Here is a 17,428-nt window from a genome sequence, read left to right as displayed (position 1 = left end):
TTTCTGTGACCAGATACTAAAAACAATTCGGGGAAATACATAACTCGCATCTGTGAGAAACCCCTGGACTTCTGCTGAGAAATTGTTCCAAAAAAACCCCGAAGCACTATTAAAAAAATGGGAGAATGTTTGAAGGCTTAAGTCACCGTTTATTGTTTTTATTTTCTCTCCCCCTCTCCCAGTCTTTTTCTTCTCTAACCAAATATCCTTCACCACACAATATATCTTATCTTAGCTCATGGATGTAAACAGCTTTCCTCTGAAAAGAAACCTCTCGAGTACAAACAGCATGGAGCGTGGCAGGAAATACAGCAACTGGTGGTCTCAGTACCATGGGAAAAAAAGTAGGTTTTGTCATTTCTGACTTATAGGGCAATTATAAAATTACTTCCAGACATCAGCTGAGATCATCCTCTTCAGCCCATTGTAAGTTTGATTCGCTTAGGTTGTAAAATAAATAAATAAGTAAAAATAAGCAAACAAGCAGTAACAAAGTGCACAACCCCATAATCTGTTGCTTCATTAATGCAAGATGTAAATGCTTCTCTTAATCTTCCTGAGCCTAGGAGTACAGGGTGGTGTATCATGATGACAAAGCAGGGTTACTGAAGGGACACTCTATACACCCTTTTTAACTCAAACGCATTCAGTGCCGTTGAACAAAAAGCTTTAATTTATCTCATATGCAAAGCTCTGAATGTATTGCTTGTTTAATCATGTTGATGCGGACAGTGCAATTACTCAGAGCTGGAACTTCTTTCACCAATGGCTCAACTGCAGGTCACATTAGAAGCAAAAGACAGAGGTTAATTCCAAAATGTTGTGTGGCATGAGACTCATACTGATAGCTGGGCTGGCCACAGAACTGGGAGACTCAAAGTGCCCTGAGTTCCCACCGAAGTTGTTGGGAATGAAAGCAGCAAGGAGGTGCTGATTCTCCCCAAGGCCGCCGACTTGAGGTCCTTGTTGATGCCACTTGTTAGTGCACAGAGCAGGCACTTGGCCTCATCTGCAGTGCAGCTCTGCTGATGGTCATTGGTGCTTCCCAGGTAGGTGCTGGCGGAAAGGAGTTGGCTCAGCATCTTTGGACATCAGGCATTTTAGCTGGACAGTTGGGAAGGTCATTACAAGTATGGATAACGGATGAAACCCCATTGAACGTTTTGCCTCCAGATGCACATGTAAATTGCACTGGGCTTAATGCAGCTTCATAAGCACACAGCAGAGCAGGATATTTATAATGCCTGTCGCTGTGATATATAAGCACTTATCTAACTTACTTTAAGTGCTGAGCAAGCCAGCTGCAGGCCCTCCAAGGAAGCAAGATTAGCAGGCGGCTTGTTGCTGCACCCTCAATGGGAAGCACTTGTTACTGGGAATTCTTGCTACCAAAGGAAGGGGATGGTTGCTTTCTGTGCAAAAGTCATATCCAGATCTGGCAGCAGGATATGTATCCTGGGCAGGATACATTCGGCTATAAATTTTAAATATTTCAGAGCTTGATTGTATTTTTATTTAGCTCATGCAGCTCTTGTACTTCAGCTATTGCACTGCTTTGGTAATCTGAAAGATAAAAATGTAATTATGCAATGCTGAATACAGGTTGTGCATACATGACCTGTTGCATCCCATAGAAAATAATTGTATTAGAATAGATTTTTGTCCTGCTTCTTTCCCCAAGGCAAATTCAGTCTATTTCCCAACAGAGTATGTCAATCATTATACCAATCATTTCTAGACCATTTGAGACATTGCTACGTCCGTGCCATGGGAAAAGGAGGAAAATCTTTATTTTCACAGTTGCTACAGAGCTTTTCCCCAGTTTTCTGCATTCTAGGCCCATGAAGGAGTATGTACGGGACAGTCCCTGAATTTGAGTTCAGCCCTACTGATCTTAATGTTGCTCTGCACGGATATAGGACCTAATCACAAATTTCCACATGTGCATATGTACTTACAAACCCACTCTGTCTTCACAAGCAGCACAACTACAGTGCAAATCTGTGCAGCTCATCTTTACACAACACAATTGGCCATAAGAGGTCTGAGCTGCAAGGCAGTATAGCAAGGCATCCATTTTTATTTGAAGAAATTCAAGTCCAGTTCATGTGCCATTGAATTTCAAACAAACAATTTTACTCTCCTTGTGTTAACCTAGAAGGAGTTTAACATCACTGAATGTTTACAAAGTCAGTGCTCTTCTGAAGTTGCTCCAATGTTTCGAGACACTCTTTAACTTACATTTTTAAGTTAGATATTTTTATGGCCACCTTCTATAATAGACATCTGTCATTAACGGTATGAGTGAGAGATCAAGTCCTTTACTTTGAACTATTTAATTTTAAGATTTAATTTTATATATGTCACTGCCTTTAAATTCAGTTAAGGAATAAGAGATCAGATGATTATTGCTGGCAACACGTTAATCTTTGAGGCACGGACATATGATCCTGAAATGCAGTCAGTGTCTTGGGAGTCCTTTGATAAGTTCTGAAAACAAAGCTAGCTTCTCCGTGTACTTCCCAAATGTGCAGCTTGCCTGCATCCTGGTTAAACTGGTAGGCTAACTCGGTGTGACTTGCAGAGGTGCAGCAGTGACGTAATAATTTGAATTAATGAGAATTGCCCAATACTGTAATATCATTTCTAGGCATCACATGTTCAAAAGCTGCATTTCCAGGAATGATTTTAAAAAGCTGACATTGCCAGCAAGTTGAAAGGCAGCTTAAACACCATTTCACATCTACCGTGTCTGCAACTCAGCATCCGTCACATTAGTGTATGCGGACATCATTCTACAGCTTTGCTCCAGTTATAGTTGAGTTGAATTAAGTTTTAATTAGCTCAGAAATAGGGACTGTAGTGTTTTGGAAGTGAAAGCATATCTTTTTAATGTTATAAGTTCAGTGTATGCAAATTTACTTACACCACTTCAGAGAAGCAGAATTTAAGTAAGTGCCAAGATAAAGGTCTCTGTTGAAGCGCTAGACTCAAACTTTCAGTTGCAGCTGAAGCTGTTCAAGGTGGGATAGAGGAGAGGCCATGAATATTAATATGGGCTCTACAATTTGACGTGCAAAAAAGAGGACAATCTTGTCCCTTATTTGCCAGAAGTTTTATTGCTGTATGGAAGTACGAGCAAGAAAGTATCCAAACATCTTTGGGCTAAAATGTCTCCTTTTCCTCTTCCTTTTCCTTCATAATGCATTAAGTTGCCTTTATGAAGTCATAAAATACATATTTTTGTGAAAGCCTGGGGCTCTATTATAAGACTTGCACATAAATGGTAATCAAGCAGAGTTTTAAAGGGCTATTTAAAAATGTGTACAGAATGGGATTAATGAAACTAACTGGATTTGTATTTAGCCCAGTTTTGCTGTCAAGTTTTCAGATTTCTGGTTTTGAAGATGAAGAGAAAAGCTTTGTTTTATGCTTAGCTACTGGCAGGTAACACTTCACACGTTATGCAGTAGTAAAAAAATCTACTTTCGTTATGGAACAGTGGATTATATTTCTTTATTTCTAGAATAGTTTTATTGTTACTATTTCCATTGAATTGCTTCCAGGAAAGGCATCACTTAGGTTTTTCCTCTTTTTCTATTCTTTCTTCATCTTTTTTTTTTTTTTTCCCTTTTCTTTCCTTTGCTTCTAGACTTTGACTTCAGATTCTTTTTATAGAGCAAGCAAAGCTGAGCAGGCTTGGCATTCTATTTCAAGTACCATTAAAATGAGTATAAATGTAGTACTCAACAAAATGTGACAGTAATGGCAGTCCAAATTCACAAGTGTTGCTGTTTTACACTGCAGTCCCAGCTTTCTTGCAATTAAAAAGCACAATAGATAATGTTGGGTGACATACTCTAAGTATTTCCATGTGTTTCTGTTTCTTATAATTCTAACACGATTCCCCTCCCTTATAACAGCTAGGTTAGGGATTATTACAGTTATTAGTGTACTTTCTGGAAGTATTACGCCAAAATGTATCTCAAATTAAATTCTGTTTAATGTAGGCCATAATCTCAAAAGATATTTAGATGCTGAACTTTGAGGATCTTGGCCCTAGGGACATTGCAGGAAGTACACACATGAATAGTAATAGCAATAGTCACATTTCTGAAGTTACTGCATGATGGGATATATGCAGGATCAGGAGCTAGTGCTACTGAAATTAATGAAAGTATGCCTTAGGACTGGTCATAAATCGACAGGAACAAATGCAGTGCCCTATAATTGCCTTATTTGGAACACGGCTTGCAGATCTCCTGAAGTTTTCAATAATAATGGTTAAACAAAAGACAATGTACCTTTAATGTTTAGAATTCCTGGATCCTTGCTTCTTTTGGCTCTCCAGATGACATGACTGGCAGTAATGAGTCTGAGCTGGCAGCTGGAGACTTTCTGCCTCTCTGTAATTTTTATTGGATGATTATTAGAGATAGAAAACTGACAGCGTGGAGTTTCTGCTACTTTACCTCCTCAGAGCAGGTAAAGAATATGCAACAGAGCTGCAAACTTTCCAACTTCTCAGCCCTAATTAACCAGAAATCGAACCAGACACTAACTAAAGCCTAAAGAGGTTGCCCTGGCCTCAGCATCAGCCTTAATGTCTGCTCTCACAATAATTCATGTTGCAGAAGAAATCTCAAGTGTGTGTTTTTTGTATTTACAAGCCAGACCATTTGCTGTTGCAGAGGTGATTAACTTGCACATTGTCTACTACTTGCCTACTTCTGCAGCTAAGAATCTGCACAACAAATCTGCACATCGTTGTTTATTTAGAGTAGCATCCAGTGTTGCTAATTAGAATTAATTTTAATTGTCATTCCTAACAGTGTGCTTGAGACACAAGCTAATTTACCCCTCCTTCAGACAGTGAGATCAACTTCCAACCTTTCTTTCTATGATTTCTAAGGGATAAATGAGTTCCATTTAATGTAAGATATACCCAGACCAAGCATGACCTGAAGAGTCCGGAAGCACAAAACCTTGTGGCTTCAGACTAAAAATGTTCATCCTCAAGTTCCGAAACTCTTGACATTGTTAATTCTCTTTGTGTCGTGCCTATTGGCACTTTACAGCTAATGACAAGTACTTCTGTCCCTTGTCTTTCTCTGGAGGTAGCTCATGAAGTTTTGGTAGAAACTGTGGCAAGCGTTTCTGTGTGGGCTCTTCTCTAACAGAAATAGGACTTGCCCCAGACATACTTCATATAGGTTCATCAGATCTTACTCTGTAATCTATACAGAAATAAATTGCCAAGACTTTTCATGTGTGCTGGGATTTGCAGAACTGGGTAGTTTCCTTTGCCATCGGTTTGTACTGGTTTCTGCAGAGAGGTTGAATAGGCTACCAGCAGTCCTCTAAGTCAGTGTTTCTCAGTCTGTTGCAGCTCCCAAAGAGTCTGTGAAAAGCCTGGAAGGGAGTTGTGAAGAGTTAGGGAAAAGCAATATTGGTAGGCAACGCATTTCCTTCACACTGAGAGAGTGAGACGTGGTTCTGGTTACTGACTGTGAGTACTTAACACTGGCCAAGGAGCTCCCAGCTGTCTGAGTTCCTGGAGGCAGCCGAGTTACTCTAGGGCAAGAGAGTGAATGTCTCCACAAGTAACCAAGAATGACAACTGGTTCCCACCCCACCTTCCTGCAAAAAACTCTGAGATTATGCTGAGGACTGTGTATGGCAGGGGGACAGACAAATAAAGATAAGCCACGTGGAGCGCATATCTTTAGAAATGTCTGAGGAAAGATTGTAAGCCAGCTACATATGTTTTAGGTACTTTTCTGTTGTTAGACAGGGTTACAAACATTTAAGCAAGATTTCTAGAAACGCCACCATCCAGGCTGAACCACACTTGGTAAATATTGTTGTATTAAGTTTTGGGTTTGGGTTTTTTTTTCCTCCTTGTCTATATGAGTGTAATGGCTTGTTTTTTAATTCCCTGATGAATTCCTCTTGAATGTATACTCTGTGTGCAGAATCCATCAGCCAAAACAGTCCTCATTCCAGCAGCAGCCTCAGAGTGCACAACTAACAGAATTACCATCAATAAAATGCATATGGAATTCCTTAAGCTTGTGAACACTTACTTTCCCGCCAGACGTATACAGTAGTTCATAAGAGTACTAGCAGGAGATTCCGGTTATAAAGAATATTTGTGTCAGTGGCAGATGTAATTAAAGGAATCGTTCTTTGGTTTAATGTTCACCTTTGGCACTAATTCTATTGGGGTTTAAATGTGGAAGGACATAAATATTGTACGTGGGGAAAATAGCATCTCTGTTGCTGTTCATTCAGCAGACCAGCTGAATTAAAAACCGCAAGCAGTTAGGTGGTCCAGATGAAAACTATTATAGTGAGAGGTGAAAACCATACCGAGTATTGTGGCCCTGAGTTTCAAGAAATGCACACACCCGCAGTGATTTGCAACAATGGCTATGTAGTTGCATGGCCAATCCGCTAATGCACACGCAACCATTAGTAGCTATAGAAGGAGTTAGTTCGCTAAATGGTATCTGCTGAAGTTCTCAGGAAACCAGTAACACACAAAGCATGGAAGACTTGTTTCATGTTTTCGTGGATTTTAGGTGACTCTAGACAAATATTAGTTCTCTTCTTTGTTATTTTCTCTTACCGTTGCTTTCAGTTTATGCCTCTCAATACCAATGACCTTCACCTTGCATTAATACTTAATAGGAGACAGGAAAAAAAGGGCAGCTCAGCTTCTAGTTCTACCACCAGCTGTGTCTATTTATCAGTGCTTCCAAATGAATCAGCTAGATGCAGTGATCCAAAAATGTCTTTTTCCTCCTATTGTAAATCCCCAGACTGGCACAGGTTTCTTAATGATGCCACTCATCAGCAGAGAATAAGCATGACACCAATCTGATACCCAAGCAAACTCCATTAGCTTTGGCCTTGCAGCTTTCTACAGCACTAAAATGTTAGGGGTCTTCCCAGCTTATAATTTTTTCTATAATTTGGATACAAAGTACCACATAAATGATCTGTTGTTCTCAAAACTGTTTATATGGTTACATTTGGATGTCTCAATCTTTTCTCCAAAATTACTGGTTGAAACAGGTGACTAAACAGGTCTGTCAATACTTTCTATAATCAGCTGAATGGAAAACTGAAAAAATCCTTTATTTTGGGGCAGAGAGCTATAGTGCAGTGTAATGTCCCCGTGCAAAACTGTATTGTTAAGTCCGGACTAGGTCTGAGCCTGATCCCACTCCAAGACACTACACATTGTTTAGTACTTTTCCACGGCACAGAGTTTTACTGGTGGTTTGGAGAAGGACAAATGATTGATGCTGGAGCTGTGGTAAGGAATAAACAGATCTTACTCATACATTATGGGATTGTTGATGTGTGTACTAATTCTGGGAAAACCAGCTAGGAGGATAAACATGGTATTGAATGTAGACTTGCCTCTTGATCCTAAGACCACTATCACTGGAGATCTTAATTCTCTTGTAAACATTAAGGACACACGGTACTCCTAGGGCAGAAGAATGTCCTTAAAAGGGCAACGAAAGGTCTGGACCCATGCCAACATGGGGTAAAACTGCACAGTGGCTCCTGTGCATTCTCTGCACTCTTTTTTAGAGCTCCACCAGGCACAAAGATCTGGCTAGATGGATAAAGTCACAGAGCTACCTTCCACCGCATACTCAAAGGCAGTCCAGCTCACAGCTCATATTGCTGTGCAAACCACTGCTGTCCTGACATCACTGTGGAAAGGACGGTAAGTAAGTAACTGCTGAGGCCAGTCACCAAAGGCTGCACTATTAAGACATGTCTGAACACCCCTTAGAACTGAGAACTCTGAGGTCTTTGTGGATTCTCTGCCTGCCATGACAATGACCTTGGCTGCTACGCTCAGCTGATGGCCTTCCCTTTGGGGAGGATAAAGCAGAACAGGGCCATAGTGCAAGCTGCATCACTGTGAGAATTATTTTCCTTGCAATGAAAGATGGAAAGCATGTGTGGAGTAAAAGTAAATTTAAGTGGAAAATAAATTCTTTCTGGAGGAAAAAAAAAAAAAAAAAGGGAAAACTGGCTAAAGATGGGGTGAGCTACGTTGTTCCGTGCTCCTGGAGGGATTTTGACAATCCCTGAAATATTAGAGGTGTGGGGAGAAACAAGAATCATGAAATCTTTTCTTGGCTTGTAACTGTGAATCTTGTCCTAGTTATGATCATATTGTTTATGTGATTCTTCTAAGAAAGAGGATCTTGGTGCTTATATATAATGTCCTGCTACTTTTAGTGTTCCATCCCCTGCAGTCCTCCCACATGCTCATCCTTGTAAACTGTGATCAGTTCTTCATTTTTCTTCTAAAGTAACCAAATCTTCCTTATTAATTAAAAATTCAAAGGATAAAAAGTCAGCCAGCAGCCTCCAAAATGCTACTCTTGCTCAGTTCTAATTTATGTCTTCCTCTTCCAGGACATGTTTGAGATCATGTAGAACAGGCAGAAAGCATCAGAGGTCTCCAATCGTTAACGAACTTACTGCCATTCCCTGTGAATTTTGAGACCGTCCGGTAATGTGCGGTCTCGTCTCCCTCCCATGTCTACGTTCTTCCATCCTGTGCCTTCTGTCTTGGTCACCTGATCATTAAGACTTGCTTTTCAAAGGGGTCGTTAAGCAAGATGGCATTGTTGCTACTTGGAACAATTTAATTCCAGAGAAATCGATGAGTCCCCAAGCAGGTCTGTTATGGTCTAACCTTGTTGTCAAAATCGTGTTCTTCCCTTTTTCACCTCCTGTGGTCTGGAGAAGGAGGAGCTTTTAGGGATGTTATTCTTGCCGATAACATGATCACTAGTACTGCTTTATTGAGTCCAAGAAACTGGACTTTACCGTATCCAGTTTTTCAGTGGTAAGTTCTTGATCCACGTTTCAGAACTGGTTTTAATAACCTAGAGACTAAATAATGAATGACATTGTAGTTATGAAGGTAAGGTATCCCTTCTCATCTTAGAGTTCGTGTTACTCAGAGGGGACGCACAAGTCTTGGCCATTATCAAGCCAGTATTGTAATCTATGTCTTATCAGACTCTTGAAGAGAGTCTGTGAATAGTTCCAGTTCAGAAAAAGAAAAAAGAGGAAAAAACCTGCAACATTTTATAGAGGATAATGTAGAATATTAAGTTTTTATTAATAGATTACCATCAACTAATTTATGAATGCACATGGAATGAAATGAACTAAGAAACTCTGTGCAAGATACTTTAATCACCCTCGAACACAGATTAACTGAGACATCTAATAACAGAAAGCATTGTGTGGGGCTACAGCCAAGGGTCCATTTATTTGATATTACCTTTCAAAACGTTACTCAAAGGAGAAACAATGAATAAAAATGTAGGTCTCAAATTAAAGCGGTAATAAACTAGACAGCTGCAGATAACCTGCAATGCTCCCTGGTCAAAATAAGGCTCTCGCTATTATCTTTACAGTAGAGTCCTATAGGTGAAAGAGCACAAAGTTTTTCACATAGAGGACATATTCCCAAAGGGCCTGAGCTGGTTTCTGTAAATCTCTGTGGAACTTCATCTGAAATAAGAGCAGACCCAGAATAACTACATCGACTTGGGACAAAACTTAAACCTTTTTTTTCAGTGTGTTACGAGAAGTGCATGTGGTCATGGTTAGACTTCAGAAGTAAGGGGAGGCTTCTCTTTATTTTTCAAGTTTTGCTTGATATTATCTGTGTTGCACATGAGGAAATGCACAGCTGAATTCCTAATAATGTCTTCAGACAAAGAAATCTTAAGGCTGTCAATTTAAATTACTGTAGTAACGCAAGCCACATAAGTTACTTTCTAGCAATGAATAACATGCGCTTTAAGGAGCTAAAGGTCATACTTAAAACAGGATCACATGTTGTCATTATGGGCAATTTTTATTTTCATAAACTTTTCATCTTCAGCTGTGGGGCTGAAAATTTTTGTTATTCCATCATTTTTCAGCCTCTGTACAGATAGATGAAACTGAGTAGTTCTATGAAAACAAACTAATTATTGCTAAACAGTCAAGAATGTTGTTAATTATGTTACTTAAACAAATTATGCCATTTGTGAAACATTAAGGTCTATCATAAGATGATAATGATAACTATGAGTATTATAACTGCCTTTATGAAAAGAACGTTAGAATAAATGTTCTGGAAATGATACAGTTTCTCTTCTACGGTTTTACACAGAACTTTTCTACTCCTTCATCTCTGAATTCATAAGCATTAAATACACGCACAGCTTGGAGCACTTCACAAAACAGAATAAATACATCTCCTCATTCGAATCAATAAAGCTGGTTCAGTTAACAAAGACTTCATTCTTGTTGGAGCAATCAAAATCTATATAATGTTTGCTTTGATTACTGTACTGGGATATCTTTTCCCTGTACATTTGAGCTCTAATTGCCCTGCCACCAAGAGGCCAGGAGAAAAAAAGGCTGAAAACACACAGCCAGGCTTCCCGTTACAGGCAACTACAACAGATTTCCTCCTACGGTCGCACACTGCTCAGAAATTTGAGGGTTTCCCTATGAAAGCTTCTTTCTGTTGGGTAAAAAAGATAATCTGGCTACATGTTGGTGGGAGTAAGAGCATTCTAGGAAGGTGCAGTAGAGCAGCTAGTAGGGAGAGTTGCATTTTGAACCCACCGTACAACAGAGTAGTTTGTCAAGTTTCAAAATGAAAAAGGAAAAAAAAACCAACAAACAAAGTGAGGCTGTTTGTTCTTGTTGTAGCTGGTTTTTCTCACAAAGAAGATATAAATGGGAAGGCTGGGGCCATTGCCATATACTCAAACTCCCACAGTTTGCTTAATGTGATCTGTTTTCACAAAATGGCTCATGCATGAAACTGCAAATATATTGAACTATAAAGAAAATCCGTAACAATTAAAAATATGCCATTTTTGATCTAGAGGAAGACAAATGAATGTTATATAGGTCTGTGTGTAAGTTTGATCTTACTGTAGAGCACCAAAATACTATGTTAACAATTAAGTTTCTTGGGAAATGTGTTTCTTCATAGAACCTGCATCTTCTTAAACATCTTTTGCCAGAAAGTTTCCTTATTCTTCCTTTATATTTCTTTCTAGATGCTATCAGTTTCCTCCCTTACAAAGTGGTTTAATAAATACTGTAATTATAATTCTTTCTAATGTCACTTTATGCAAAGTGTTATCAGGCAAGAGAAGCCATAAAATAACAAATGGAGTAAGAGCAACCCAGCATACACACCTACAGGGAGAATTTGAAACAAAGATCGCAAATGCAATTATGCCGTTATCTCCTGGTGCATAAGGCAGGGAGAAAACAGGAAGGCAGAGGTGGACAGTGTGGTAATATTGAGACATCGGAGAGAGGATTCTTGTGACACCAGTAAAGAAATTTGGAGGAAGCCCACCCTGAACTGGACAATCAGAAATTAGTACTCGGTAAATAAAACAAAAAACCACTTCAGTGGCAACTGATGGGGGTAATCCCAGGGCAGAGATTGACATCCATCAGTCACATTAATATTCAACTCAAAGACAGATCTGTAGTTACAATGCTACAAAAAAAAAAAAGTGAGTGGAGAGTGAGAGGAATATAACCGTGTTGTGCAACAGACTGAGATATTTTTCAAGTTATTCACGTCCTTTAGCTCAGCTCAAGCCAGAGCCCTAGGAAACCTGGTGTAGGATGATGTAGTTAACAGGGCCAGACCTAAGAGAGGTTTGTTCCCAGATAAAATGCTTAGATAATGAGAAGCCATGGGACTCTGACATGTTCCTAAAACATTCATGACTCATCTATTGGAGAGACTGAGAGCTGCGAAGCCGGGGCCGGAGCCGATGTATCATGCCTCCCTCTGCTGGGAGGCACCGCCATCGCTCAGCCGCCTGTCGCGATCGGAGGCGCCTGCAGAAACGGCGAGGGGAACGCTCGCTTCCGTTCGTAACAATTATGAATTGAGAGTAGGTCTCACCTTTTGTATTTTTGCGGTGAACTTTCAGGCAAATGAATACAGAGACTAAAATGATCAAGCTTTTTCTTTCCTTTTTTTTTTTTTTTTAAAGTGTTACCAAATATTTGTAGATGGGAAATGTTTTGATATCGTATCATGCAACACGAATAAGGAAAATAGTTTGAACACTGAACTTCAAATGCTCGTGATGAATTGTGCATGAATGAGCTACAGCTCAGGAACTGTTCAGAGAAAATATTCACCAAACAAATGTGAAGAGAGAATAAATAAATAAGAAATCTGTGATCTGTTTACAGATAATTCACATGAAAGAAAAAGCTCTTTGGATGCATTATTTGGCTGTAGCTGGAGGACAGATTTCAAAAATGGGCAAGGAGCCTAAGTCCCATTGCCATTCAAGAATATGATGTCCCTGACTACTGAAAATGAGACTTAAACACCTTTGAATTTTTTACCTTTATTCCCTAGGCATATGAGTCCCCAGCTCCAGCAGCATCCTCTTGCACAAGTTACAACAGGATGTTATGCACAGCAGGATACAGCAGGATGATATGCACAGTATCCAGCATGAATACAGGGACAGAATTTGGCCCTGCCTTTAGTACAATTACTTGAAATGGTTCTTTAGTTCAAGAACATCCTCTTCAGATATTATGAAGAGCCAAACTGTGCAAAAGAATGGTGAGGACAACATTGTTAATTGCCATAACTTTATTAAACAAACGGGAGCTATGGACCTGAAAAAGCATCAGGAGCAGGACATCATATGGCCTCCCAGGTGATTCAGCATAGTTCCGGAGTGAGGGTTGTTATGAGGTGAAACACTGTTTAAATTGTTTCTGTGGGTAGTAACATATATGTTGACCCATGGTCTTGCTAATATAATGTCGAGATTGAAAATTTAGCACACTAGTATAGTGCATGAGTATGGATGAACTTTGGAAGATCTGGTTCCATAAATAAGCAAACAAAGTAGTGATTTTGGAAGCTGAAACACAATCAGTTGTTTTATTAGATTTCACTAGGTATGAAAGAAATTGTCCTCGGACCACAATTCCACCACAGTCGTTCCCAGCGTGAAAAAAAACGCTCAGAAGTTTTTACTGGAAATGAGGTTGTGTTGCTCTTGAAATATAAGATACCAGAAGGGTAGTTTCATTTGGTGATCCATAGTATCGCACAAGGCAGCCACAGAGGAAGTAATTGCCTATCTAAACTGCAAGAGAAAACTGCAGTACTTGATAGCTTGTGGTATGTAGTGAAGTGAGAGGCTTGTCACACACCTGCTTTTTGGATTGCATTGTGCTGGGCTCTGCCATAAAATAAGAGCAGCATGGCAGAGCCTGGGGGAATGGCACAGCCAAAAGCAGGTGTGTGATTGATATACCTTTCATGGTATGCATGCCACATGGTACCCAGTATTGCAAACAGCCAGTGGAGAACCTTGCAAAATATAGGCCTCACTCAAATACTCCATGCTGCTTTAGGTGTATCTCAGTAGCTGAGAGCATCTTGACTATCGAACATAATCACCTGATGTGGAGCCTGAATCTGCAGCCCTTATTAGTGTTTGTGTAGCAAATGAGCCCTCAGGCCGGCTGCCCAGAGGTGACAGTATCAACCTAGGAAAGCAATGCTCAGTGCGAGGATGGGTTACTGAATCTTACTTGTAATTATCAATGCACAGAAGAGATTCCTCTCCTTGTTCAAACCAGCATTGCTCAAGTCCCACGTAACACAGGGGACCTTAGTACCTTTGCTCCAAAGTCATTAATCAAATTTTGCAACTCTTCGCAATGGGGATCGAGGCTCTTTGTTTTAGTACAGTGCCTGCTGCAATGTGGTCCTGAGCTGTGCCACCGTAACAAAAGAAAATATAAATTTCCCTTGAGTTCTCTAATTAATTAGATTAAGGTTTGTATAAATCGTTACAAATGTAGAGGATCCTAAGAAAATATCTAGAGCAAAACCTGGTACCTATACTACCATTCACAATATTAATTATGAAAGCTGATAGGACTTTTCAAATCCAATATGCCTTCTAATTGATTGTTTTGCAACTCCAGATGCTTGGGCAATAAAATACACTGAAGTCAAATTCACCAGCTCTGTGCTTTCAAAAACTGCTTGTCAAGAACTTGAAATTCCTGAGTTGACAGCAGGGGTGAAAAACTTCAAGTATTGATTTAGAACCTAACTCTCATTTAAAAAGCTCTTTCGGAAAAACAAACAAACAAACAAACCCTTAAGTAAACAATTTACATAGAAACCTTTTAAATGTTACCCTAGATTTTATAGTCACTTACTGTGGGTATCTAATTTGGGGTTGCAATTTCTTGAACTTACCTGAAAAGCTAGCTAAGGCGACACCTGTTAGGCTGCTAAATCCACTTTCCAATGCAAACTGTTTCACACTTGACATTTTTGTCTAAGTACAAAAATTGGAGATTAATATTTGCTTCAGATGAATTTATGAAGGGTATGAAGTGATTTTTTAAGGACATTAAAGGTGACAAAAAGATAAACTTACATTATATGTACTTTTAAGTCACTAACTTTTCAAACAGTTGGGAAAACACCTCCCCAGCCAGGTTCTATCAGGGAAAAAAAACCACTTTTGGAATAAATCCAGGCAATTTGCACTTTCTAATCCCAAATCCCTGAATTATCTCAGTCCTTCTACTCCTCTGTCAAATCTGAAATTTATTAAGCTGGGCTAATAATTCTGCTTATCTCATAGGGAGAAAGGTAAAGAGCTCCTGGGACAGACTGGCTCCTGAACAGGCAAAATCCAGCGTGGTGGCATTAGGGATGGCCCAGGCACGAGTGCTGTTTGTCAGTGCATGGAAGACCTCTGAGGAAGCTCTGTGATGCAGGCACATGGAGCATCCTTGGATGCCCTTCGTTAAGCATAATGGAGCATAGAGGGACTTGAAAGCACGTTTTCCATAGAAGACCCCTATTTAGCTATTTGTTGTTGTTGCTTGAACCATCTTCTCCAGGTTGAGGTATATCTACTTCCAGTAGAAAAGTGATCACTGAACATCTCAGGCTGCAGTACCCTTGTTCCTCTGTTGTCCACCACATCTTGGGTACTGGAAAAAGACTTGCTTTCTCCCCAAGTCGAGAGCTTGTGGTCCCCGTGCCATCACTTCTGTCATGGCTGTGAAGCAGCAATTCTCCTCTGTGCACCTATTCCGGGGCAGAGAGGCTGACAGGTTGGCAGCCACCAGGGATCCCCGGGCAGGGCTGCAGGGACATCGTCTTGAAATTGGGATGGACCTATTTAATGAGGTCACTGAGCTACTAACTAGAAACTAAGCCTGGAACTATAGGTATTACTCCTGGGAAGCCCCAAAACATCAAAAATAAATTAACTCCATCTAATGGAGAAGCAAGCCCTCCCTCCCCCGTCCCTCGTGGCAGTAGATGTGCCCGTCAGCTGGTGCTGCAATGAATACATCTTCCATGTGTGACATCTTTCAGGGGTCTCTTTTCTTGCCTCTGCAAAGTTTCCCCTAGCACAGGGGAAACAGTAAATACCCAACAAATGAAAGATGCTCCCAACTTACAGAGTTACAGAAAAACTGGCAAACAAACATCATACATGGGGAACTGCTCTGTTGACAACCAACCTGAGACATAAGGCTAGGGAGCACGAGGTCAGAGATCGGTGTGGGGAGCGCATGCAATCAAAAAAGCTCGTTTGGGAGCCACTTCTTTGAGCATGGCTACAAGTTGAGAGTTTCCTTTCCACCACTTATACAGCCTCAGGACTTAACTCATGGGTTATGGTGGAGCCTTAGTGTTTTCTAAACTATGCCATAATGTTTGAAGTGGATGGGACTCACCTCCTTAAAAGATGTAGTACAGCCAGGAGATGGAGAGCTGGAGTGCTCTAGTTAGAGAGGACTGCTTAGTTACTGGGTAAATCAGCCTGTTGGGCTTGAAACGCACCCTTCCTGGGGCACTTCCCAGGCATATGCAGGTGCGCCGCCCAGAACAAAATCTGCCCCTTTTTCTTGCTCTGTGCCTGTACAAAAAAAGGAATGTTGCTTTCCTGTCACACTGCAGCTTTGTGTCAGCTGCTGTGGAGGAGAAAAAAACCCATGCACCCCAAACCCAGCAATGGGAACAGTCTGGGTGATTCCCTGGGAAGGGCATTAAAGCCAGGGGGCAGGTGGGATGGAGCCTCCCTGGGGGCAGGCAGCTCCTATGGCCCCTGGGAAACCCCTCCTGCAGCATCAGCAACGCTGCTACTGTTTTCCTTCCAGGGGAGGAAGGCAAAGCCATCGTGTCTGGGAAGATCCCATCCGCACCTCGGAGGAAAATAGCGCTCCTTGCCTCGCATGCAGCCCTGCTTAGGGGAGCTTCTGGGCTCGAGAAGGCGATGCTCCCTGGAGTAGCATGGTGTGGGGAGGGCTGTGGGGCTGCAGCTTGGCAAAGCTGGCATGTGAGTAGCTGGGTCTGCTCACGGCTGGGGACAGCCTGCTTGGGCTCCGCAAAGGGAAAGGCAACTTAAAAAAACCCCCACAACCCAAAAACCAAAACAAGCCCTAGAAAGCAACAGTAAAACCCAAGTGAGCCCTGGCTGAGCAGCGAACCTGAGATGCGGGCACTGCCATCCCACTGAGTGAGATTTCGTGGACGCGTGGTGAAGGCAGAGGCCAGGGGAGAGCTTTTGGGGGTGTAAGAAGGGTGGGAGGGTAAGGTCTGGCAGAGAGTGACCCCAGCCTTAAGACAGAGACCCTGGGGGGCAAATGGGGAGATGTTCCCCAGGGATGGGGGGGTTCCCCGACATCCCTTCTGGTGCTGCCTCTCCCGCTGCCCCCCACCCTGCTGCTTGTGGGAGCAGATGGGTGCCCCCTGGCCGGCATGGGGCTCCCTGCATTTTGTGGCTCCCTAAGGACGGCCCTGGCCCCCCAGAGCCCTGCAGGTGTGGGTGGTGTCAGGCCCACGGGGACGGTGTGGGGATGAGAGGGCCACGAGTGTAGTGGGGTCCGGCCAGCGCAACCCCGGCTCCCGGGGCTTCTTCGGGCTGCACGGCCCGGGTGGGCTGGGGGGGGGGGGGGGGCGAGGTTTGAGTGTGTGTTTGTGCGTGTGCGTGCGTGCACGTGTGTGCACTAGCATCTGCGTGCGAGTGTGCCCGCGGGTGTGCGCGCAGGGGGCGCGGGCGGGGGAGGCGAAAGGGGGCCGGTTCTGCAGCGGGTGGCTCCCAGCCTCCCCCGCCCCCTTCCCTCTGGGTCTGCTCCTCGCTCCGGCTCGCATTTTATCGCAGGCGGCCGGCGGAGCCCCCTCTCCCCAGCTCCGGCCCCGGCCCTGGCCCCCGCCCACCCCCGGGGTGGAGGCAGCCGCGCCGAGCCGCCCGCGGGAAGACGGCAGCGCTCCGCCGGGCTCCGCGCCGCTCCGCGCCCCTCCGCGGGGCCATGCAGCGCTCCT

Source organism: Gymnogyps californianus, chromosome 4, assembly GCF_018139145.2.
Source record: "Gymnogyps californianus isolate 813 chromosome 4, ASM1813914v2, whole genome shotgun sequence".
Lineage (NCBI taxonomy): Eukaryota > Metazoa > Chordata > Aves > Accipitriformes > Cathartidae > Gymnogyps > Gymnogyps californianus.
Note: the sequence above shows the minus strand (reverse complement) of the source record.